The sequence below is a fragment of the Rattus norvegicus genome, chromosome 19 (genome assembly GCF_036323735.1).
Source record: "Rattus norvegicus strain BN/NHsdMcwi chromosome 19, GRCr8, whole genome shotgun sequence".
Classification (NCBI taxonomy): Eukaryota; Metazoa; Chordata; class Mammalia; order Rodentia; family Muridae; genus Rattus; species Rattus norvegicus.
This window is the reverse complement of record NC_086037.1, coordinates 52,884,098-52,907,862: the sequence shown is the minus strand read 5'-3', so window position 1 is coordinate 52,907,862 and position 23,765 is coordinate 52,884,098. Positions and strand designations below refer to the sequence as shown.

General features: G+C 43.6%; 1 protein-coding gene and 1 long non-coding RNA gene across 2 annotated transcripts in view; one reads left to right on the top strand and one right to left on the bottom strand.

Moving 5' to 3' along the window:
• Positions 1–23,765, bottom strand: part of Zfhx3 (zinc finger homeobox 3) — a 1,006,519-nt gene that overhangs the window by 887,802 nt on the left and 94,952 nt on the right. The gene's annotated exons all lie outside the window — the stretch shown is intronic.
• On the top strand, positions 1,989–5,980 carry LOC120098516 (uncharacterized). The gene is made up of 3 exons (XR_005496772.2): positions 1,989–2,122; positions 3,865–4,084; positions 5,251–5,980. It is a non-coding gene; the product is annotated as an uncharacterized LOC120098516 (long non-coding RNA).

The following is a 23,765-nucleotide window of genomic DNA, read 5'->3' as shown; positions in this document are numbered from 1 at the left end:
GAACAACTCTCATCCACATATATCCGCTACCCTACCCTCCATGCTTTTCCTTGTCATGGTGGACAAGAACTCATGAACCCACGAACCATAACAAATTCTCCATCCTTTCCGCTGGTCCAGTCAGGTATCCTGTCTTTGTAGTTAAGAAGAAATAATTAATAGTCATCTAGAGAAAAGAGCAAGGGGCTCACCACAGGAAGGACAAACGTGGGACAGCAACGTGAGGCAGAAATAGCATCTTGGTTTCCAGTGTTCAGGTGGCTTTTGCAACCTCTATGTCTCTGGCCCCCACAAACATAGGGAAATGTGTCACCATTTAGAACCAGAGACTGAATGGGACAGAAATAAGGTTAAATTCATCCTGATACCTCCATAAAACTTTATGAAAGCAACTTCACAACAGAACAACTCTTTCAATAGAAAGTGACTAAAACTCTGAGTTTCAAACAGTGGAGATGCCGAGAGCTTATGTATTTTGAGAGTGTACACTCTTAGGGTTTGCAGGCAATTGGAAGACATAGGCCCATCGTGACCTCCTCAAATTCTATACAAATACCTGAATCCCTTCAACCTCTGGGTGTGTAGTGCCTCCCTAAGAATGCATTCAATCCTCACAAAACCTCCATTGTTATAACAGGCGTTGTGTGGGGATTGGTAACTGTTAAGGCTTATTCATTCAAGAAACTCATCCACGCAATAAGTGTTTAAATACATGCTCTATCCCAAGTATTGTACTTAGAGTTATGGAGTCAGTAGCAAATACAAGTGGCATAAATCACCTACCCCCACTACAGAGCTCTCAGAGATCCCGTTTGTTCTAGTTTGACCCAACCCATTCTTCTTTGAGGATACTGTAACCGATCCCTTTTAGAGCATGTGTAACACAGGCTTTGATAATTAAAATATTGGTTATTTTTTTTACTCAGCTAATAACAGAATGGTATATATTCATAGCTAGCCTGGAGAATATAGACTAAAACCCTTTAGAGACCCACAGTCAAGTTTGTGAAAACCAAAATTTAAATAGAAATTGAATGCTCTAGTTCAAACATCGGAAATCCAAAATTTGAGATTTTAGGAGCGTGCACATGATGACACGCATGGAAATTTTCTCTTCTGCCCCCATTGATGAGGTGCAATCAGAATGCAAGCACACTAAAAATACTGCATAAAACCACCAGAGGAAATCATATAAAACATACAGCAAACATAAGTGGATTTGTGTGTAGACTTGAGTCCTAGCCCCTAAGACATCTCCTCAAGCATGTAATGACCTTCCAAAATGGTAGATGATTAAGAATTTGAAGCCCTTTTGATCTCAATCATTTAAAATGAAGAATACCAATGGTGATAGTTATGCAGATAGACAGGTAGGTACATACATACATACATACATACATACATACATACATACATACATACTTATAGATTCTTTTTGAGACAAGGTCTCACTATATTTCCAAAGATGGCCTAGAATTTACCATTAAACTGCATATTATTTATAGCTTTATGAACAGCCAAGGGATATGCAGGTATATACAGGTAAAGCCAATAGGGTCATAGGGACATATGGCTACTTCTCATTGCAACTCCCTACCACCACCACCACAAGAGTCCTGTGCTAATTCTTCTCCAGCGTTCTATAGACACGTTCACCACTTAGCAAACTTTGTGTGCTTTATGCAGTACGCTGAGAGGCTCTGACCATCGGCTCACTGCCATCCTTAACGCAGGACTTCTGCTCCGTGATCAAAAATGACTTTTTCCATTGCTGCTCGTGCTTTCAGATCTAGCTCCTGAGGAAGGGCAAAAGGAGAGGAGAGACCTGTCCCTTTCCTTTAGGGATGTGACTTGCAAGCTGTGACTATCCCTTCTTCTGATACATCATTGCTATGACCTAGGTATGCGGCCATACTAGCTGCAAAAGAGGCGTGGAAAAGCACACTGAAAGTCTACTCAGCTAAAAGTCCTCCTTAAGTTGGAAGGGCAGATTGGGGAAGTCCAGAGCCTCTGACTTCAGCAGATAAATTCTTCCACTGATTGGGCATTAAGAGGAGCGACAGATAAACTGAAAGGGGAAAGGAAGATATTGCATGTAAGGCGCAGAAATGCATGCTGTTAGGTAAGCTAAACTCCCTTTCTTCCAACCTTCACTCTCCTTAGACAGTCTCAACTCCTTCTCTGGAAGCCTTGTGTCTGGAATTAGATTCTAGACTCTCATGAACCTTAAGCTAGAGGAAGCTGCTTCTCTAATTTTGGTCCTTCAAGTTCTGTGACTGAAAGAAGAACTTCCCACAATAGCATCTGCTGTCTGGATGCAAATATATTGTGAAGGACAATGACTACCAAGGTCATACCTGAAACTTGAGACTCTCTCATTCTCACAGCAGAAAAAAAATACAGGGTGAAAGTCTAGCCCTAAGTGCCTCCCCATAGTTATATTAGAAATAAAATGCCTTGGGGCTAGAGAGATGGCTTGGCACTTAAAGCACATACTGTTCTCGCAGAGGACCAGAGTTCAATCCCTAATGCTCACACTGAATAGCTCCCGACTGCCTGCAGCTCCAGCTTTGATACCCTCTTCCGGCCTGGCGTGGTGGTAGAAGAGTTCTTATCTGGAAGGCATGAGGCTGTTATTAATTATAAAGTTATTAATTATGAAATCATCCCTTTTGAAATTGACTTACCACATGCTAATGGGTTTCATACAGCGTGATATCAAATCTTGCCATGTTTTCAAAAGGGTAGGCCACTAAGAAAAACAAACAGAGCCCCTAAGAGGCTTGACTGAGGTATGCAATTATCATCAGCTCTAATTCCTATTTCTTGGTATTACACAAGCTCATAAACGACTGCCGGGCTGACTCTAATGAAACGCTCAAAGCACTTCCTGTGTCTTTATTGCTTGCAATGAGGGCAGAGATTGAGGAACTACTGGACTTCTTGGGGCATTGCTGAGGGCTAGAGAGCATTGGTGAGGCTAGAGATGATGTCCTCGGATGAGCCTCGGTGAGCCACACCCTCAACAATCCCCTCCCATTAAGCCTAAGTAGAACCTGGTCCTTCCCAGAAATTTCAGAAAATAGTAAATAGACAGGATTAAAATCTCTCAGCCGATGACTGAACCGAGAGAAGATTACCATGGGTGGTGGGCCTGACCCTGTCAGGGCAGCCCTTTTCTTTATGTTATTACTAATTTTCAATTTATTTTTGACAATTTCATACATGAACTTCTACCCCTTCCCTCTCCCCTTCCAACTTCCCCTGTGTCCCTCTAACCTCATCTCAAAATCATGAGTTCTTCTTCAATGTTGTCACTAAACACATGCAATGCCCCTACTAAGTCCAGCCACTTGAGACTGGATAGCCGATCAAGGGGATCATGCTTGGAGAAGACAGCCCTTCTAAAAGAGAGCCTAGGGACTGCAGAGATGGTTTGGTGAGTAAAATGTTTAATTGGATAGGTAAAGTCCTAAGTTTGAGTCCCCAGTACTCACACGAAAAGCCAGGCATGCTGGTGTGAGTCTAAAGCCCCAGCGCTGGGATTCAGAGATAGGCAGATACTAAGGGCTTGCTGGCCAGTCAGTCTAGCTGAAATCTCAAGCTTCTGCTTTGGTGAGAGGCGCTGTCTCAAACAAATGGGACGGAGAATAACAGAAGAGATGTCAACCTCCGGTTGTCATGTGGACATGCACGGGCAAGCACACACATATATGCACAATGCATGTGTGTACTCAAATAATAAATAAACAAGTAAGTGTCGAGGTCAGAGACTCAAAGGATCAAAGGTTCTCTCTCTCTCTCTCTCTCTCTCTCTCTCTCTCTCTCTCTCTCTCTCTGTATCTTCCTCTTCATTTCTTGCAGGAAAAAACAAACAAACAAAAACAAGCTGCCACAAACCATGATGCTGAACAGAAATGAACTCTGCAGACACCCTGGGGGAAGCTTGAGATGGACTCATCAGTCCCCTAGTTGATCCTGCAAATGAGAACGCATCCTAACCCACACCTTGATCTCAGCTGGGAGACCCTAAGCCGGCAGAGCAGAGCCCAGACACCTACAGAGACCAGGAGATAAGAAATAGGTATTGTTTTAAATCACAGCCTTTGTGGTCATTTGTTACATGACAACAGATAAATAACACTCAGGCAGCTCACTGCACGTGTGCCCCCGTGCCAAGAGGGCAGATTGGGTGCTGGGGAGCTTTCTGGAAGCAAATTCTAACCCCTGCTTACTTCCTAGCCTCAGAGCCTCTGTTCTCTGACATCGCTTGCTGCCATCCTGCCTCCAACCTCAAATCAGGTTTCTGCCTGTGATTCAATCTCTGGCTCCCTATGAGAAATCTTTTTTATATAAAATTAATATATAAATAAATTTGCTCTTGGAGCGGTGCAGTGTGGAACAGAGGCGGCTGGGCTCTCTAACGCCTATCACAAAGAAAGATTGCAGAGCGGAGGGGGGGAAGGCAGTGCTTTATCCTCCGTGGGGAAGCAGAGAATTCATAGTGATCTTATTTCAGATGTAAAATTAGGTCAGGGGCTCTATAAACTGATTAAAGCTAATGCTTCACGATTCTAAGGAAAACAGCAGATACAGAAGAGAACAATCTCTAGCTAAGGATAAGAAGGAAGGGACCCCTCTGTGTTCACAGGCAGCAAAACCGTCCAGCGTGCTTGGCCAACATGGAGGTCTAGTCATGGTACTGAGAAAACTCCTAAATAGGAAGTCCCCAGCTTCAGGAGTGTCGAATCACCCTGTTTGTCCTTCATCCCGTCTCTTGGCCTCCCTGGGTACTGTGTGTCTTAGAATTCTATAAGCATCCAGTTTTTAAATATCACAATTTGTATCTCATTGAAATCAAATGCCTTGACCATTCAGGGAAATCTCTGTGCTATGCTCCAGAAGCATACATAGTCTTTCCAAGTATCTCAAATCCTCTTTTTCTTTGCTGTATTACTCAAATTCTTTTATTTATTCCCTGATTGTCTTCCTCTCATTCCTTTCCATGAGATGTGAAATATGACCGGCACCCCCTCTGAGTCCCAGCCTCAGCTCCCATTACTAGTCGCTCCCCTTCTTCAATGAATATTATGGGTTTTGAAAGGAACCCTAGTCCATATCTACTGATGAAAAACATGGACTGCCCCCACAGCAGAGCTGGAGGACTTGCAATGCAGATGCGTGTCTGTGTCTCATTTGAATGAGAATCATTCTTGAGCCGTCAAATATCTTTATCTTTTTTTTCCAAAGGTTGGACAGGGAGGGGCTGAGCTCAGCAGAAGACGCCATACGGTGTGATCCTAGGGACTAAAGGGCCTGCCCACCAGTTTCTACCCTTTATATGTGCAGCAGACGAAGATATGAGATGCCGAAAGACTGCAGGTCACCTGTCAGTGGTTACGAGGCCAACTGCTTCAATTTCAGCTTTAAATGAAACAGTGGGATAGGACACCTGGGACTTGCATCAGTCACATTTTTATTTCAGAACTGGCCGGAGTCATTGGGTTTAGTTTGGGTGCCAGTCCAGTAACCAGTCCAAACTCACCTGGGAAAAAGTGCACAGATTACTTTGTCCACACAGCATGAAAACTAGTGGATTGAGTTTGAGTCCAACTCGCCGAGAAAGAAGTTCAGTGCCAATGAAAGGGGTGCCATTTTCTGAAAATGCATGTCTCTGTCTGCCCTAGCCGAGGCTGAGCCAGGAGGCTCTCATAAACTTGGTGGCTAGGACTAACCTATGTGTCTGTTGCTCAGGGTGAAACCAGACTCTTTGCTTTCGGCCCATTTCTCTATGGTTTCAGCTTTTAGAGACTGGAGAAGAAATAAAAGTCAGGGGGCTGGGGATTTAGCTCAGTGGTAGAGCGCTTGCCTAGGAAGCGCAAGGCCCTGGGTTCGGTCCCCAGCTCTGAAAAAAAGAACCAAACAAAAAAAAAGAAAGAAAGAAAGAAAAGTTAAAAACATTGACCAGCCAAGGCCCTAGAGCAGAATTCTTTTGCCCAAACGTATTGGGTGGTTATTTAGGGGAGGATGGGTGGAAGAATCTCAACCATACAGCCCCCTCAAAAACTCCTGGATGGGTTGCGAAGAGAACTTAGTTGGTCACATGTTTTCCACACATGCATGAAGGTTTGAGTTTGGTCCCCTGTAAAAATGGGCGTGGTGATTCCAAATCCCAGTTCTGGGGAGACAGAGATAGGGGAGTTCCTGGGGCTTGCTCTCCCCAAGCCTAGCCTAATTAGTGAGTTCAAGAATAACCCTGCTTCAGAGAAGTTGGGGACATTCCCGGATAATGGCACCTGAAGTGGACATCTCTGGGGTATTGTCATATCCTAAGCAGAAGCAATAGATCATCCCCTTGCTGTCCATACCACATCCCTGCTTGGTTAACGCTCTCAGCCCCAGTTCTCCCACTTCTGAGTTGCATGATCTTGGATGTCTGGTCTACCCTCTGTGAGCACCATCACCTCTTGTAAGTAGCCAAAAGTAACAATGCCTTCTTATGCCAACCAGAACCCCAGCAGGAAGAAGATGACTCATCCAGAGAAGTAACTGAGGAGACCACTGAAGATGCTAATGAAAAAGATGAGCAGAGCAGAGCAGAGAGGGTGAAGAGAGGGGCTACCTTGTGAGACAAAGCCAGCAGGGAACAGTCACTACGCCTATACCGAATGTGCTTGAAAGATCCAGGGTCTCTAGTAAAAATAAAGGTAGTGGCCCTGACATGGAGCACTTACACAGGGCCAACCTTACTTTCCTCCCACTCTCCAATCCCTTGATAAAGTCTCTATCCCATTCACCAAATCCAAAACAGAAAGACAAGGACTCCCAAGGACATGTCTCAGACCAGTTGACCTCCTGGGGGACAAAGCTAAGTAAAGAGGAGAGGGGAGCAGAAATGCACGCATACACAGAAAGAATCCAGTCTAATAAATACAACTTTGGATTTCTAATTCTCCCACAAAAAACTCTCCTGGCAGCCACTGTCAATCACTGTGAGCTGACACGGATGATAAAATGTAGGCACAAATATGAAGCCTAGTGGTCTATGCTTATAATCTCTAAGTTTGGGAGGCAGAAGAAGGTCACGCGTTCAAGGCCAGAGTGGCCTGCACAGCAAAGTTCCAGTACAGCTAGATTACATGAATCCCTGTCTCAGTGAACCAAAACAGAAACTAAGGGTTAGGAAATGAACGTTGTAATAGCAATTGTTGTCAGTGAAGACCCCAGGGGACCCTGGAACTATAAAGATGGTGGCCATTAGCTTTAGTTACCCACAGAGAACCCAGTGATGAGAACACTCCATACCTTGATTTCAGAAAGCACAGAAACAATGCTGTAGCTGAGTTGAAAACTTACTAATCATGGGACCAGGAGTTGACCTACAGGTATCTCAGGGAAGAGAGTCAATAATGGTATTCCTGCTTTGGATCTTATTTGGTATCATACCAGTCTGCAAGACAAGTGGTACTTACTAGGAAATAGTACCATGAGTCTCATGGGGGGAACCAACTGACATCTGCTTGAGGCCTGGTCTGTAGAAGAGAATTCATGGTCAATGCTATGGATCTACTCAGAGGCCCATAACTGGTGAGGGACATATACTCTAGGAGTGAACTGTTGGGGATTGGTTCTAAGGGTTTGTCTTAATTCAGCTCCCAAAGTAACATGGGAATCTGCATGTCCAGATGCTGAGGGTCCCTGTCCCCATCTGGTTTTTGATTAATCATTAAAGAACCAACAGCCAATGGCTAGTCAGGATGAAAGAGAAGGGACTCTAGAATTCCCAGGCAAGAAATGCTGGGGAAAAGAAGGGATTCTGCCATGAGAGGGGCATAGACAGACCACACCATGACAGGGAAGCAGAGAGAGCAGACTTAAAGGCCCACAAACATGAAAGAATCCAGGAAGGTCCCAGGCGTCACTCCTTGGATTGGGTCTAAGGCAGTAGAGATGAAATTTAGATTTTTAAAAAGGTGTTAACTGGAGGGGAGTGTGTGCTACCTGTGGGAAAATTGAGGAATTGCCCAACCATTGAGCTTGTAAGGCATATTAACAATAGCATGGTGTGTGTGTGTGTGTGTGTGTGTGTGTGCGTGTGTGTGTGTGTGTGTGTGTGTGTGTGTGTGTGTGTTTCATTGCAAATCCAGAGAACTCTGGCAGGTGGTTAGAAGTACCATCACCCGCCAGGAGGGAGCTCAAAGCAGATTACCAATTCACCACTACAAGGAACACACTAGTTTTGTTTTGTTAAATGGACACATTGTCAAACTGCCTAATATTTTGTTTCTACACATACACTAATGCTGTTCCTTGGCCTTGATAAAAGGAACAATTAATACGGAGACTCAGCCTAGTCAAAGTACTGAGAACAAATGATTGCTAAGGATTTAGCCTTAAACAGGGCACCTTCTGAGAGTTAGGGAACAGACACAGATTGGGAGATGGAAATAAAATAAAGGTCAGATAATCAAGAAGAGGGCTGTGAAATGCTATCTTATGAATAGACATAGACATGGCACTCATAAACTCACAAAAACTATGGTTGCCCTCACAGAGCCTAAACAAGACCAAGTCCACGAACATTCAGTCATAGATGAGGAGGTCTCATGTGGCCCCACACTGCCCAAGAAAGCTAATGGCAGTGGAGGGGACAGGAAGTCACTGTCTTCAGTGATATGAGCATAGATAAGTTACCCATGATCCATTGGAAAGCCTTGAACCCATTCCCAGGTGAGTGGCCTACTGGGTCACAGTGCAAAACCAAAAGCTAAACAGAAAATCATCTAAATAAGATGGAAACTTGTAGAGGAGTCAAGGGCGGGGTGGGAGGGGGATGAGTGAGGATAGAGGAGGCATGTGACCAAGATGCACAATATATGTATAAAATTGTCAAAAATAACTTAAAAATAAACAATACAAATTATATATATGTAATTATATGTACAAATTATAAATATATATATAATATATATATTATTCAGTGTTACTTTTATATTGTTAGCAGTACTTACTGAACCTGACTCCTGAAATGACTCCCTTCTATGTCACTCCTCAGATCAAAGATTCACCCAGAAGCTTATCTTCAAACTACTGCCTTTTCATAGAAAGAAGAAAGGCTGAATATCATCTTCAATTTCCCAGCATCAAAAGCAAACCAACCTTTCTACAGTTGTCAAAAGATTTTATGTTTGTATATGTTCACACATACCTGTTGTCCTTTATTCCTAGGCACATTATATAGAAGTATTAAACTTGAGAAACGTAATGAAGGGGATAGAGCATCAACTATTCTTTAATCTTACAGATATTTGACTACCCCACTCTTGATACCAATTTCTGTCTTTGTCAAGTTTCTATTGCTTTGATAAATTCCATGAACAAAAGCAATTTGGAGAGAAAGGATTTGTTTCATTTCACACTTCCAAGTAAGAATTTATCACTGAGAGGAAATCCATGAATTCAGGACAGGAACTTGGTGGTGGGAACTGGATCAGAGGTAGAGAGAAAGGAGCACTGTTTTGTGGCTTGCTCCTTGTGGCTTGCTCAGTCTGCTTTTAATATAATCCTGGACCACCTTCCTGGATATTGGAGAGGAACACTGCCAACATCTCCCAACATCAATCGTTAATCAAGAAAATGCCACTACAGACTTGCCCACAAGGCAATCTGGAAGAGACATTTTCTCAATTGAAGTTCCTCTTCCCAGGTAACTCTAGCTTGTATCAAGTTAGCAAAAAGTTAACCAAGATACCTTGGATTTTATTATCTATCCAATTCAACATGACTATTAATGGCAACTTGGAGCACTGGAATGGGGAAAAATTGAAATCTAGCTGATACACACTAAGAAGAACAAAGAGAGAGACTTCATTTACCACAAATTAATTTATTTCCCAAATATAAATACAGAATGCCTAGATACATTTGAAGATCAGATAAATGTGTAATTTCTAATACATATATGCTATATTTATGCCTTATAATAAAAAGAGAATTTCTCATTGATCACTTCAAATTCTAATTAAACCGAATAACCTATATTTTTATTGCCAACCTTGGCCTAATTATATTATTAATTAGCAGATTTTTTCACCTTGCAGTTTGGGAACCCAAGGCCAAGACTCTCCAAACATTTCCCAATGTTGCATAGCTATTTAAACAGAGTCAGGGCCAGAAGTAGAGCCATTTCTAGCACATGCTGAAATGCATCTGTCTTAGATCATAAACTTTGTGTGAATTTTAGTTAATCTATAAGCTACCTAGAAAACCATTTCAAGCCACTAGGCTCCTAACGAGCTCTTTTAGATTGATTGATATTATGACCTGGAAAATGCCATAATGACATTTCATAATGGTGTTATGTTAGTTTGCAGTGTACGGTGTATTGCACAGATTCATCAATGCTTACAGAACTAATGGTTCCATGCTACCATTCTTATTCAAATTTTAATGGATTTGAGCATCTATATCTATATGCAAGAGTCCCAGAATAGACAGCTATTTGGTTCTCCACAAATACAGACAATCGCTGACGATCCAAAAAGCTATTACAGCTAGAAAGTGGTTTAAAACATAAAATGGAGAATTGCTACCTTTTCAACCACCACAACTGCTTCTCTGTCAAAGCAAAAAGATGTTTCCATGGAGAAGTATCTTGGCTGGAGATTTGTTGATCTGTCAACACCTCGGTAATCACCATAACACACACAGACACTTCCAACTAGGCCCTTCTTCTTGAACAATTCATTTGGCTCCAGTGGTTAGCAGAATCCCTCCCAAGTGGGCTCTGAAGATAAAAGATGGCTTTAACTGCAAACAGTCATGTGTGGTAGGCAAAACAATGGATACCCAAAGATGCCCAAGCATCCCACCCCGGAATCTGTGACTATGCCACATTAGATATCAGGAAGGAGTTGAAAGATATAGGAAGAATTAAGATCGTCCATCAGGAGACCCGATTCAATGGAGATTATTTTTCATTTCTTTGGGATGGGTCCAATATAATCACAAGCAACCTCAAAAGTGAAGAGGATCACTAAAAAGCTGTGATCAGAGGGCTGTGATGCTACAAATGCTCTCTCCGCCACCCGTATAGGATTCTGACTTAATCATTTAAAGTGGAAAGACCCACTTCTAATCTGGATCTTTGATTGGGGAAGATCCATATTTAATCCAGATCTTTGGGGTGAGGTGACCCACCATTAGTCTAGGTCACACCTTCTGCTGGCAGTCCATGTAAAGATCGAGGAAGGAGAAATTCTGCTTGTTCACTCTTTGCCTGTTTGCTCTCACAAGCTCATTTCTTCATTGGCAATGCGGACTAGTTCGTTAGGATTCCAGCATATACTGAAGACTAGCTGAGACATCCAGCCTTATAGAATGAAAGGCTACTGAATGGTTGGACTTTCCATTAGTAGACAGCTACCGTTGGGCCACAGCATATAAGCTGCTCTAATAAATCCCCTTTCTATATCTATACAGATTCATCCTATAAGTTCTGTTCCCCTAGATAACTCTGACTAACACAGTGTGTAAATGTGAATCATTATCAAGCAAAATATTAATTAACTTAGATAATTATCTAGATAGCATAGACAACTTACAGATGAGCTGTAAAAATAAACCAAAATATAATAATGCTACATAAAATCAGAAACTGGAAACAGAGATGAAAACATGAAGTTAAGAAGTACAGGGGCTACTGGTCCGCACCAATCCTGTATTGGCAAGAACTGGGTAAAAGAAAGAAAGACAACAGGGTCGGTAGCTAAGTGGAGAAAAATGGAGACCTTCAGAGATGACACAGTAGGAGAAGCCTGAAGTGAAGAACCCTTTCCTGACGTGAACAGAAGGCAGAGTTTAGTCCTGAGAGATGAAAAAATGGACAAGGAGGAGCCTATAGGGCCTGTTAGAGGTGGTCAGGAGCCTATAGGGCCTGTTAGAGGTGGTCAGGAGCCTATAGGGCCTGTTGGAGGTAGTCAGGATTCCTGAATGTTTTTTGTGGTGGAAAGTAAGATATCTGATCACAGAAACACTGGGTTAAACTATCGGATGTGGCATCTCAGAAAGCTGTGCTTTTAGAGGGTTGGGATATAATTAATACATTTGATAGCATAAACTTTACTAATAGAATTTACTTTTTATTATGTTTGTCATAATTTTGTGGGAGAACAGGGGGTGCATGCCATAGAATGCTAATAGATACCAGAGGGCAGCTTGCAGAAGTTGGTTCTCTCCCTCCAACGAGATGCAACTCAGATGTCAGACTTGGTGGCAGACCCCTTTACTCACAGAGCCATCTCAGCAACCATATTAATACACTTCTCAAAGTATTAGTAATATACCTGTGGTTATCAGCATCTTTATCATACAACGACATCTTGTATCGTGAAGTTAGCATGGCCGCTAATAACTATCTTAGAACAAATATGTTTCCTTCTCTTTTCCTTTTGAAAAAGTCCAGTGCTAACAAGTTCTTGAAATTGAGAAGCACAGATTGTAAATGCCCAAATAAGTAAGTAGTAAAACTTCAGTGAAGATGGCATTATGGAAGCTATAGGTCATTTTGTTAATAGAGATGTTACTCCAATGTAAGGATGCTCTTCACGGAGAAAATGGTGAGATGTCTACACTTTGGACTGACAACTGTTTTGGACACAGAGGACCAAGTGGGTTATATTAAACAGTGTGCTGACCCAGAAAATGTGTTCATAATTATTTGACCTTTGACTTCCCTCTGTCATCTACAGGGGACAAGAATGAGAAGCATCGGGGCTTACTAGTTCTCCTCGACTCCCTGTCCCTGTGGTTTCTGGAGGTGAACCTTAGAACAGCTGAGGGAGAAGAGATGGTTCAGCTGTTAAAGGCTAGGCTCACAAACTAGACGTCAGCGAAGTGGAAGGGGACGTAGGCTGCAGCTCACTAATACTGCTTCCAGGTGAGCCTCGCCAGCTGCCTCACTCTGACCTCCTTGGGTTCCTTAGTATGATCACCATGAGCAAACATAGTCTTTCACGTACTTGACAAATGTTTATTGAGATCCTCCTGTGTGTCTGACAGCGTTCTAACTGGCTACACATCAGAGAAGCAAAGACCAAAACCAAACTGTGCCTTGCCATGTTGGTCTTCAACTGGCTGCCCATTGTGAAGATGGTGCTGAGATCAGCCTCCCTGAAAGCTAAACCCTTTAACTGATATGAAAACAAAAGCACTGTGTGCAGAGAAGAAGCTTCTGCCCTCCCAACTTTCCAGCACAAACAAAACCAGATCAGAAGACTCACTCAAGACAGGCTTAGCAATTACACGGTACACAGGGCCTCCTGAAGTCTCAGCTGCCCAATGCTTGCCTGAAAGGGTTTGAAGCAAGTGCTGGTGGATTTTCACTCCACCAGTCTCATCAAGGTTTCACCGGGCACACAAGCCAACACCACCAACAGAAACCTTTCCCTCTAAGACCTGCAGAAAACCGAGTGTGAGGAAGTAAGCACAAACAGGGTGGCTTCCCTAGTCCTCAGGAAGCAGTTTGGAAGCTGGGTAGAATACGTTTCCAAAGAAAAAAGAAAAGCAGTAGAAGAGGGAGAGTGGCTTCAAGAATTTGCTGACAGATAGTAAAGTCACCATCATTAATTCAAGAATGTTCTGATTGGCATTACATGGTCTCTCCCTATGAAAGAGGCCCTGGGAACAGTGTTCAAATGCAGGCACCAAGGGTTCTCTCAGTCAAGCTCCCATAGCACAGCCACCTGGCTAAACCAAGAATCCAGACCAGCAGCTCCTGAACAAATGGAGTTACACTACACGAAATTTCAAACTCAGGGCCTATTTAAAGCAAAGTATCATGAGGGAATTTGGCACATTTGCTTGGCTTCAGCGAATCTGCAGAAATACAAGGCTGTGGTTTCACCTTCCTCCAAGGCCTCACACATCAGCTACAATCAAAGGCAGCTTTCCAGCCCTATCGGACCAATTATTTCACAGGCCATAATAAGTCCGATGTTCCTTTTATGTTTCCATGACTACCTCATTCTGTCAGCTCCTGATCTCAGTGACAGAACCTGCCTTCCCTCCTCAAAGTGCCCTGTCTGCTGTCCAGTGCTTATTGGCTACAAGAGATTTTTGACTAATGGCTGTAGTACTTCTCTCTTAGCAGTAGGCCACAATTCTGTTCTTCCTATTTCAGAAGAGGGTGACGAATCCCTTTCTCTCATTTGTGCAGTTACCTGGAAGGTAATTACAGGACGTGGTCACTTCCCCCATGGAGCCCTTTCCTCAAGAAGGGCATAAATGACTTCTTCAGTCCACTCAAGTATGTTCTTCCACATTCAGATCATTTTTTGTGGTCTTTCTTTATTTCCTCTGTGTTTTGCCTGCCTCTCTCATACCATCGGGATATGAACCACAGCTAACTTTCCAGATGTGGTTAGAATATTTCTTTCCCAGAGAGGAAAGATGAAACAATTCCTCACTTTCAGACTATGGCCCCACCCCTTCCTTCTTATTTTTAACTGCTTCCAGTCAATTAGCTGTTTGGTTATAACTTTATATGGAAATCTATGCATCTATACATCTCAACTGGCTGTCACTAGATAGTACGTAAAATGTGGGCATAGGGAAATGACTCAGTCAAGTGCTTGCCACACAGCCATGAGGACCTGAATTCAGAGCCCCAGCATCCATGGAAAAAGCTGGGCACCACAGCACGTGCCTGATGCCAGCATTAGAAATATAGAGGCAGGAGGATCTGTGGGGCTTGCTGGTCAGTTAGTCTAGCTAAATTCATAAACTCTAGGGGCTGGGGATTTAGCTCAGTGGTAGAGCGCTTACTTAGGAAGCGCAAGGCCCTGGGTTCAGTCCCCAGCTCCGAAAAAAAGAACCCCCCAAAAAAATTCATAAACTCTAGGTCCAGTAGGAGATACTACCTGAACAGATACAGTGGAAAGCAATTGAGAAAGATACCCAAAATCAGCCTCTCTCTCTCACACACACACACACACACACACACACACACACACACACAAACACACACACACACAGAGACAGACAGTCAGACAGACACCTAGTAACAGATATTCCTCTACTTAAATGGGGTCACACCCAAGCAAATTCATTGAGGTGGTAAATATTAGAGTTAAATTTGCATTTTATATACCAGAGCAATTGAACCCCCAAACCTTAGCAAAACTGATTCCATGGTGAGAGGACCATTCATGCTTTAAAACCCATCACATAGGCTGTGACACATGCCAGGAAGAGAACAAGACATAATCTATCAAAGTCCATGGTCCTCAGAAAGAACTATGCACTAACCTTGGTTTTGGCTTCTGAATTCTACTTCTGGCTAATTGTTCTTGCTAACTGTGGTGTGTCAACCCAGGATGTGGTTTTTGTTTTGGGGTTTTTTGTTGTTGTTGTTGTTGTTGTTGTTTTCGTTTTTGTTTTTTGTTTTTTTGTTTTGTTTTGTTTTGTTTTTGTCTGTCTGGTTGGTTTTGGTGCTTAAAAGCTCACCATGAGAAACACTCAGGGCTGACCCTGCACTGAGGTTCTGAACACCCAGTGTAGTTGCTGGGTGGCTGGTAGACTTCCCATTGGCTTAAACCCATGTCCTAGTAGTCTTTCCTGATGAATGCCCCACAACCCTAGTCTACTTTATATAAACAGGGAACACTTTTATTAACCAAGAGTTGGACAAAGCCATCTAATAGGAAGCCTAATTTGCATTAGAGTGTGGCCGTTTCACGCTATCCATTGAATATTGAAGCAAACATGAGAACACGGTAGTTGCATGGCAACTGCATTTTCTACCAATGTAAACAACAACAAAAAGAACAACTTTTTAAGATGAACCCTTGTAAGTGGCTGCCCCTCTGTATGGCTGAGAACTTGATATGGTCTTTCAGATATGATATGATATGATATGATATGATATGATATGATATGATATGATATGATAGTTTCAACTCTTTGGGACTCTTGGGGCATCTTGGCCACATGACTCTGAACTGTGGGTGCAGAAGTCTGAGCATCCATTTTGAACACTGGCAAGCAGTTGAGCTTAGTCTCAGCTCTGCAATGTGCCTATCTGATGCTGTCCAACATCACGATTCCAGGTCCCTATCCCCATCTTGCTCATTGGCCTCACAGAGCTACTTAAACTGAATAAAGTTAAATGCCACAGAAGTTCACAGAAGTTAAATAAACTAACGTTAAGTAATTATAGTTCTTTTAAAAGTTGAAGACAGGGCTGGGATGTAGGGTATCTGCCTAACATGCATGAAACCTTAACTCCTAAGTCAGGTCTAGTAGCAGATGCCAGGAATTCCCAGCACTGAGGAGACTTACAAGTTCAAAGTCATCCTCAGCTATATAGTGAGTTAGAGGCCAGCCTGGGTACAGTCGAAGGGATGCTAAGCCTTCCTCTTTATCCCTTGATCCCAGAACTTTCCAAATTCATTGGAGTTGTATTGGGATCCTTTCATTCCCCAGTTCCAACAACCTAGTGCATTGTTGGAAGCCGCTTGCTAAGTATCTGGTGATGAAACAAAGACTGAGCAAAAGATTGGACTTATTCTTATGGTCCCTCCTTTTGGCTTCAACGTCTACACCAGCTTTAGAACAGTCATACCCATTGACCTTGAGTGAATCCTGATTCGAGGAAACAGAAATTCTTAAGCAATGTTCTATGTTCCTTCTATATATGAACACTTGGCTCACCATTACAATGAGTCTTTCCTAAGCCCTTGTATCCATTGTTGGTGGAGTTTAGAAACAATAAGGAAGTTGGTCTCCAGGCACCCCTAAAGAAGACACTTCTTCTGTGTAAGAAGCAGCAGGACCACCTCTGAGTCACAGACTCTCTGTCATGGTGGCCAAAACATTAACGGGAACCCTTTAAATGAAGAATTACTTGGGACTCTTGGTTTCAGAAGGAAAGCATAGCAGTTCACACCATCGCAGTCAACAAGCAGGCTACGGCATGACAAGAGGGAGACTGAGTCAGATACAATGCCGGAAGACATACCACAGTGACCTGCTTGTGCCAACACGATTTCACCTTCCACTTTTTACCACCTCCTAACAATAGTATTGCTCGATGAATCCTTTGACTGATTAATGCATTCACCAGGGCAGAGCCCTCAAGTACCTCACCCTGAGCATATACAATCTCAAGGTCATTCTGTAGACTTAACTTCCTAAATACGCGCTGCACCCCTTCCCTTCTCCTGCCTTCTTGCCGGTACACAGTGTAAGCCCAGAACAATCTCACAATACTCTCACAGTAGCTTCTGCCCTCATCTTCTCCAATGCTGTTGTTTACATACAGACAGATATAAACCTAAAGGTTATATAGGCTTTCCTAAAGGTTAATTTCTAAAGTTGCTTACATGGGAAAGGGTAGTTGAGAATGCTCTTTGCAAGTCTAGCATAGACCCTTAAGAGAAGCACCTTCCACCCTGCTCTGATTTCCAAGAGTCCTCCTCTAAGGAGGTTCAACATCGGTGGCTCGCTTTTCCCTTCCTCTTATTAAAGATGGCCCTCGGATGCTTTTATCCTTAGCAATGCCATCCTATTGTGGCCTCGTTTCATGCTCTGTTCACCTTCTGAATCTCTTCACCCGACCTATCTCAGCTGAAGAAAGAAACACTATGGGTTTAAATCTCTCTGCTATCAACAACAGCCGGGTAATTCTTACCCTAGGGCCCCAAACCCTCATTTCAGATGGGCTAATCCAAGCCTCTTTTGGAGGCAATGCTATTTCCTTCGCTACCTGTTTTGGAGATGAGCTGAGCCCCAGTTATATTTAGGCAGTGGAGGGGAAAAATAGGGATATTAACCTCTAACACAGCTGCAAATAATAGCCACAATAAAATCGGGATGAAAAATGCAGGGGTAGTAATTATTCAGCTCTACCTCACCCCAGAGGAAACAGTTTTCAGATAGGGGTTTAGAAATTTGTAAAAAGAAAAAATCCCTCCATTTGGGGTTTTATAAGGCAAAAGGAGGATTGGCCAGAGCTCAGACTATATGTCTTCAAGGGATGAAGCCCCCAATAGAATCCCAGCTCCTCTCCCTCAGTTCCACAGAGCCTGAAAAATGGGAGGATACAGGCTCTTTGAGCCACTTCCCTCCTCTGATCTATCTGGCAGCCGCCTAAGTGTGGAAAATATACTAGACTATATTTCAAATAACCTAAACCAACTGGCACACACACACAAAAAAAATACTAGATTCTTGCTTTTGTGTCTGGCTCTTAAATTTCTGCAGCCCTAACTTAACAGACAAGAGAGGGCCGTAAAACTGAATCTGTGAAACAAAAATAGACCTTTCGGGACTTCTCGAGCACACACACGGCAGGGGCACCAAAATCCCTTTTATTTTTTCTTGTTTCCAACGCGCTGTGCTTCCGCCACAGGTCTGTGGATCTGGGCAGGCTGCGGATTGCTGGCATCCTTTATTTATTTATCTAGTCGATATGGCTGCCGTGTGTCCACTATGGATGTATGCAGGCTCTGGGTCCTCAACTGCACAGGCTCCGTCAGCATGTAAAACCCACTCCTCCCTTTACCCAACCTCCCCATTTCCATAATTAATTTCCAACACCTACTACGGGCGCATCTTGGTTCCGTGTGCTTCCCTAACCACTGCAGTTTAAAGGGCTTTCTGCTTTGAGGTTTCCCCTTTCAGAAAATCAAATAATTTAGATCCAAAAAAAAAAAAAAAAATCCACACGAGTGCCTCCTGGCTATCGCTGACAGAGAGGAGCAATAATAGAAAATAATAATAGTAAAAATATGCAACAGTGTTAATGCCAGGGACCTGGGGATGCAATAGACAGAAATGAAATTAGAGGGGTGCGGGGGTGGGGCGTGATGCGGCTGCGGTGCTAGAGTGCTGCTCTCACAGTAAGGCCAGGGGGATTGGGATAAGGTAAAGTTAATTGCGTTTCCAGATGACAAACCTCTCACCTCTGAACTGAATGGCTCTTTATAAAAGCTATCAGTAATAAACTGTAAATCTCAGCCATGCTTGCAAATAAAGGTCATTCCTTTCACGTTGCCACTTTCCCCAGCCTTATTACATTCCCGCCCCAACCCTTCTCACTTCCTAAGGTGTGCCAGCTGTCCAGAGAAGCAATCAGTGGGCCAGGTTGGCCTTATTGTTCATTTTCTTTTTGGAAGGCATGCATCATGGGACATTTTTTTTCATCCCTGCCCACTGTGAGACCCAACGAGGCTCATCCCTCACCCTGGAAGGGAAATGAGCTTCAAACGGAAGAGGAACCGTCTTCCTTCCTGGCTGTCTTAAGGGGTCTTGCGGACCCGTGTTCCACATAGCTCTTCCAGCAGCATACATCCCGAGACACGTTGTTCTTAGTGATCTGTTGTAGTGGGTTGCTTTTCAAGACTTTGTTTTGTTTTTAATTATGTGTAAGTGGGTTCGTCTGAGAGGGTTTGTATACATGAGCACTTTCGCTACCAGAGACCGGAAGCCGGCCTCGGGTCTTCTGGAGCTGGAGTTGGAGGGGACGGTGAGTAGGGGTAGGAGCGGGGAATGAAACAAAGGTTCTCTGCAAGGGCAGTGTGCATTCTTAACTGCTGAGCCATCTCTCTGTCACAACTGTCCTTCCTGCTGTGTGCAGAACCCCTGCTCCTTGCAAGTCTCTGCACCCGTGGGCTTCCTCAACAAAGCTGAGTTACATCTACTTAGCTCACTTAAGGACGTTCATACTTGTTTCTGCTCCTAGACAGCATCGCTGTGAATGACAATGAAGAATGGTACTCGGTAAGCAGCTCTACCACCGAGCCCTTAGCACACTGTACTTCGCCTCTTAACAAAGGCTCTTAAGGTTACATCATCGCCAGTTTGTAGGTAAGAAAACGGAGGCCTAAAGAACTCCATCTGTCATTTTCCACAAAGGACAATAGCAGAATGGCGCTGGCTACTCCTTTGCCGTAGGAGACCCAGAGCACCCTAAATGGGACCAAATATGATGGGATGTTATAAAACAGCCAAGCCAATTGAGAGTGTGGAAGAGACTTGGGGAGATTTCAGAAGCTCACATGCAGGAGAAATGCAGATGCTAAAGAGGTGCCCTGTGGGGGGTACAAGGACCAAGGCACTGGACCCTCCCATGTGGTAATTCTCATCTGTGAAACACTATGCTCAACCAGGCACTTGGCAGCCCAATGCATGTGAATCACAAGTTAAAGACCAGAGGGGGATTACATAGCCAGGCTTCTTCTCAAAACCAAAAGGAGCTGGGTGTGGTTTTGTGCCTGGAATCCAGTATTTATGAGGCCCAGGAAGGAATAGTGTCACAAGTTTGATGTCGGTTTGTGCTTCATAGTAACAGGTTAACTGCAAATACTTAGTAGAACTGTAGAAAGAAAGAGAGAGAGAGAGAGAGAGAGAGAGAGAGAGAGAGAGAGAGAGGGAGGGAGGGAGGGAGGGAGGGAGGGAGGGAGGGAAGGAAGGAAGGAAGGAAGGAAGGAAGGAAGGAAGGAAGGAAGGAAGGAAGGAAGGAAGGGAGGGAAAGGAAAGGAACCCCAACAAAAAGAACATTCTCTTTCTAGCTTGGTTATCCAACCATTTACACATTTGTTTATTTAATCGCCAAGGGATAAGTAAGACAAGTGCTTTGTGAGGTTTCAGTGTCTTTGTTAATTACTTTTTCTTGTTTACCAGAAGCCTTTGGAAGAATTAGTGACTGTTGAAAACACTTGAAAAATATGTTCTTTAGATGCAGGCTTTGGTTCAGCACAATCTCTAACTGGTAGCAGTAATATGTACTCTCCGCTTTGAGTTTTGAAATGTCAGACTTAGGGGAAAATCTTAGGGAATGAGGACAGAGGTGGGTTCGTTGCTGCCTACATTGTGACGAGTGTTGCCAGCAAAAAAGCTAAAGAACCTGCCCAACTTTCCACAGCTTGCTCCTACCCCCTCCCAGTTTCATCTAGTTCATGAAAAAAAGAATCTAACAGTAAAATCATGAGATATAATCTTGTCAATTGGTAAAAATGATACCAGAGAGGCTGGAGAGCTGGCTCAGTGGTTAAGACACTTGCTGCTGTCACAGAAAACTAGGGTACCACTCCCAGCATCCACATGGCAGCTCACAACTATCTGAAACTCAAGTTCCCGGAAACCTAACATGCTCTTCTGGCCTCTGAATGCACTAGGCACATATGTAATATGCAGACACGCATACAGGCAAATATACACATAAAACAGAAGTAAATAAGCCTTTAAAAATAATAATAGAAGACATATCAATACAGTAATAGTTCATAACTGAGCTCAAGGAGACTCAGAAGCAAGTGAGGATTCGTCTATGAGATATTAACCATGAAGTCTCTAAATGCAAGCCTTACCAGTGAATTAAAAGGGAGAGCGCTATCAACAAGCTCTGGGGATAAAAGCTAGAACACAGTAGACTTGTTTTATCATGTCCTCAGCCTTGTGCCAGTGTGGGGTCCAACAGGAGTCCCCACCAGTTGGCTCCTGTTGTGAACACAAAGCTGCTATGGGCCAGAGCCTTCCTGAGCCTCCAACATCTGCAGCCTTACACCTAGGGGATTCTGATGACTCTTCCTTTACTGGCAATGCCCGTTCACGCATTCGTACCAGAACGCCATAGGCAAGCACCGTAAGGCTGTGTTAGCAGAGAACACGATCCGATCATGATGGCCACCCACAAGTTAATGATTTGTGCATCTCATCTGTACAGGAGACAACAGCAAAGACAAGTAAGAAGAGGATGAGGAAGAGGAAGGATCAGAGGAAGAAGAGCAGAAAGCAGAGGAGGTGGGGAGGAAATAGAGGAGGAGAGAGAGAGGAAGAAAGGTCAGTGGCAACAGGGAGAACAAGGTAGCAATGTTTCACTCCAGTGTGAGGCCAAACAAGAAAAGGATGAGTTTGCCTATCCTGGGTCCTTTTACCCTGGCAAATGGGCATTTATTCCCCTCCTCCTTTACTCTGTCAAACGAGTCACGTGTAAGACGAGATGCTTAGGATGCGGAGATCGGGAATGACTCACAAATGCAAAGGTATTCCCTCAGCACTGGGATAGAGCTAAACCAAGTTCCTGCTGCCTCTTGACATTCCAGCCAGCATTACGTCACAGTGCAACATGTCACTCCGGTTTAGTGGTGACGATGCTGTAATTAAACCCATCCCTCTGCCCATTATGTAAAAGCCTAGTGCATATAATTATGAATAGCATGTAATTCTCAATAACTATAATAATGACATTACTGGATTGTATTATTCACTCTCCCATACTTTTTATTGTTGCTCTACGGTATACCCATGAAAAAGGAGTTTATTGTAGAAGTGTGTTGTGCTGCTCTGGCCACAGTTCTGATGTCTTATGTCTTGGATGCATTAAGAGGCTGGGTTGACTGACCTGTACCGTCAGGTATGTACAGGTACTCTGTATAGCGTCCATACAGTGACAGAATATCTCAGGACGTTTTCCTGAACACATCCCAGCGCAAGACTGTAGCCTCCAACCTGAATATCTAAGAACCAAAAGCACTCATCGACGGTAAAATCGAAACGAGACTTACAGCCTTACTTGTTCAAAAGACAAAGATCAAGTATCACAAAATGATGACCTCCAAGTCCTGATTGAGGTAGTTCAGGCCACCGTGGACAACTGCAGGCCGGGGAAACTTTTCCAAATGAAGTCCGACAGAGAGTAATCTGTGTAAGTCTCTCCCAACTGGCAAATAACATCGTATTTTTATATTGGGTGGGACTGGGGAGATATCTTAACCTGTGAAGTAGTTGCCACCCAAGCACAAGGAGTACAGCCCACATAAAGAAACCAAGCCCAGTGGAGTGCGCTTATTCCAGCCCCATGGAGAAAGTGAGCCAGGGACCCTAAGGCTCACAATCCATCTAGCCTAGCGGAATCATCAAGCCCCAAGCCAGTGAGAAAACAATATCAAAACCCAAGGTGGATGGCACTTTAGGAACAACACCTGAGGTGGGCCTCAGGCTCCATATGTGTGCACACCCACAAACACCCACACTCACCCACTTTGTCACACATACACAGCAGGTGGATATATGTGTCACTGCCTGTCACCAAACTGTGGACTGTTGCTCACAAACAGGGGTCACTTTAGCAGAAACCCACAAAAGATGGTATCCGTTATTCCATAACAGAAATACTAACAGAGACTCTCCCATCAACGCTGCAACTTTTGCTTATTCCACATTAAGGGTGTTAGCATGACTATGAAGAGCAAAGGACGAAGGCATCGTCTTCTGAGATAGACACTCCAGAATGAATGGGAACCAAGAGTGGACAGCAGCTGCTGTCCTACCTGGAACACTTAGAGGGAAACACATCTGCAGCCTACCACCTCCGTGTAGAGCATGGGTGATGAGTTACCCATCCAGACTCATACCCTGCCAAGGAACAGGGTTTATTGGAGATGCCAGTTACATGATACTTATGAACCTCAGTTGTATAGAATTCATGCATACTCTCTTATATGCTCTTTCCAACAAGGTAACAAGATGGTTACTGTTACTCGTTCATTTTCCAGGTGAAGAAGAAGCTACATAAAATCAGGTGACCTGCTCAGGATTAAATGGCTACTCAGAAGTAGGGTAATAAACATGTCTGTTCTAGGTGCCAAGTCCTACCTTACAGAGGATGATACCTGATAAGCTGGCGGCTTCTCCACCAAGCTAGTGCTGGTGAGAGGAAGTCACCTGACAAAGCCAGTGTGGGTGTAGGAGGTAAGGAAAGGAGG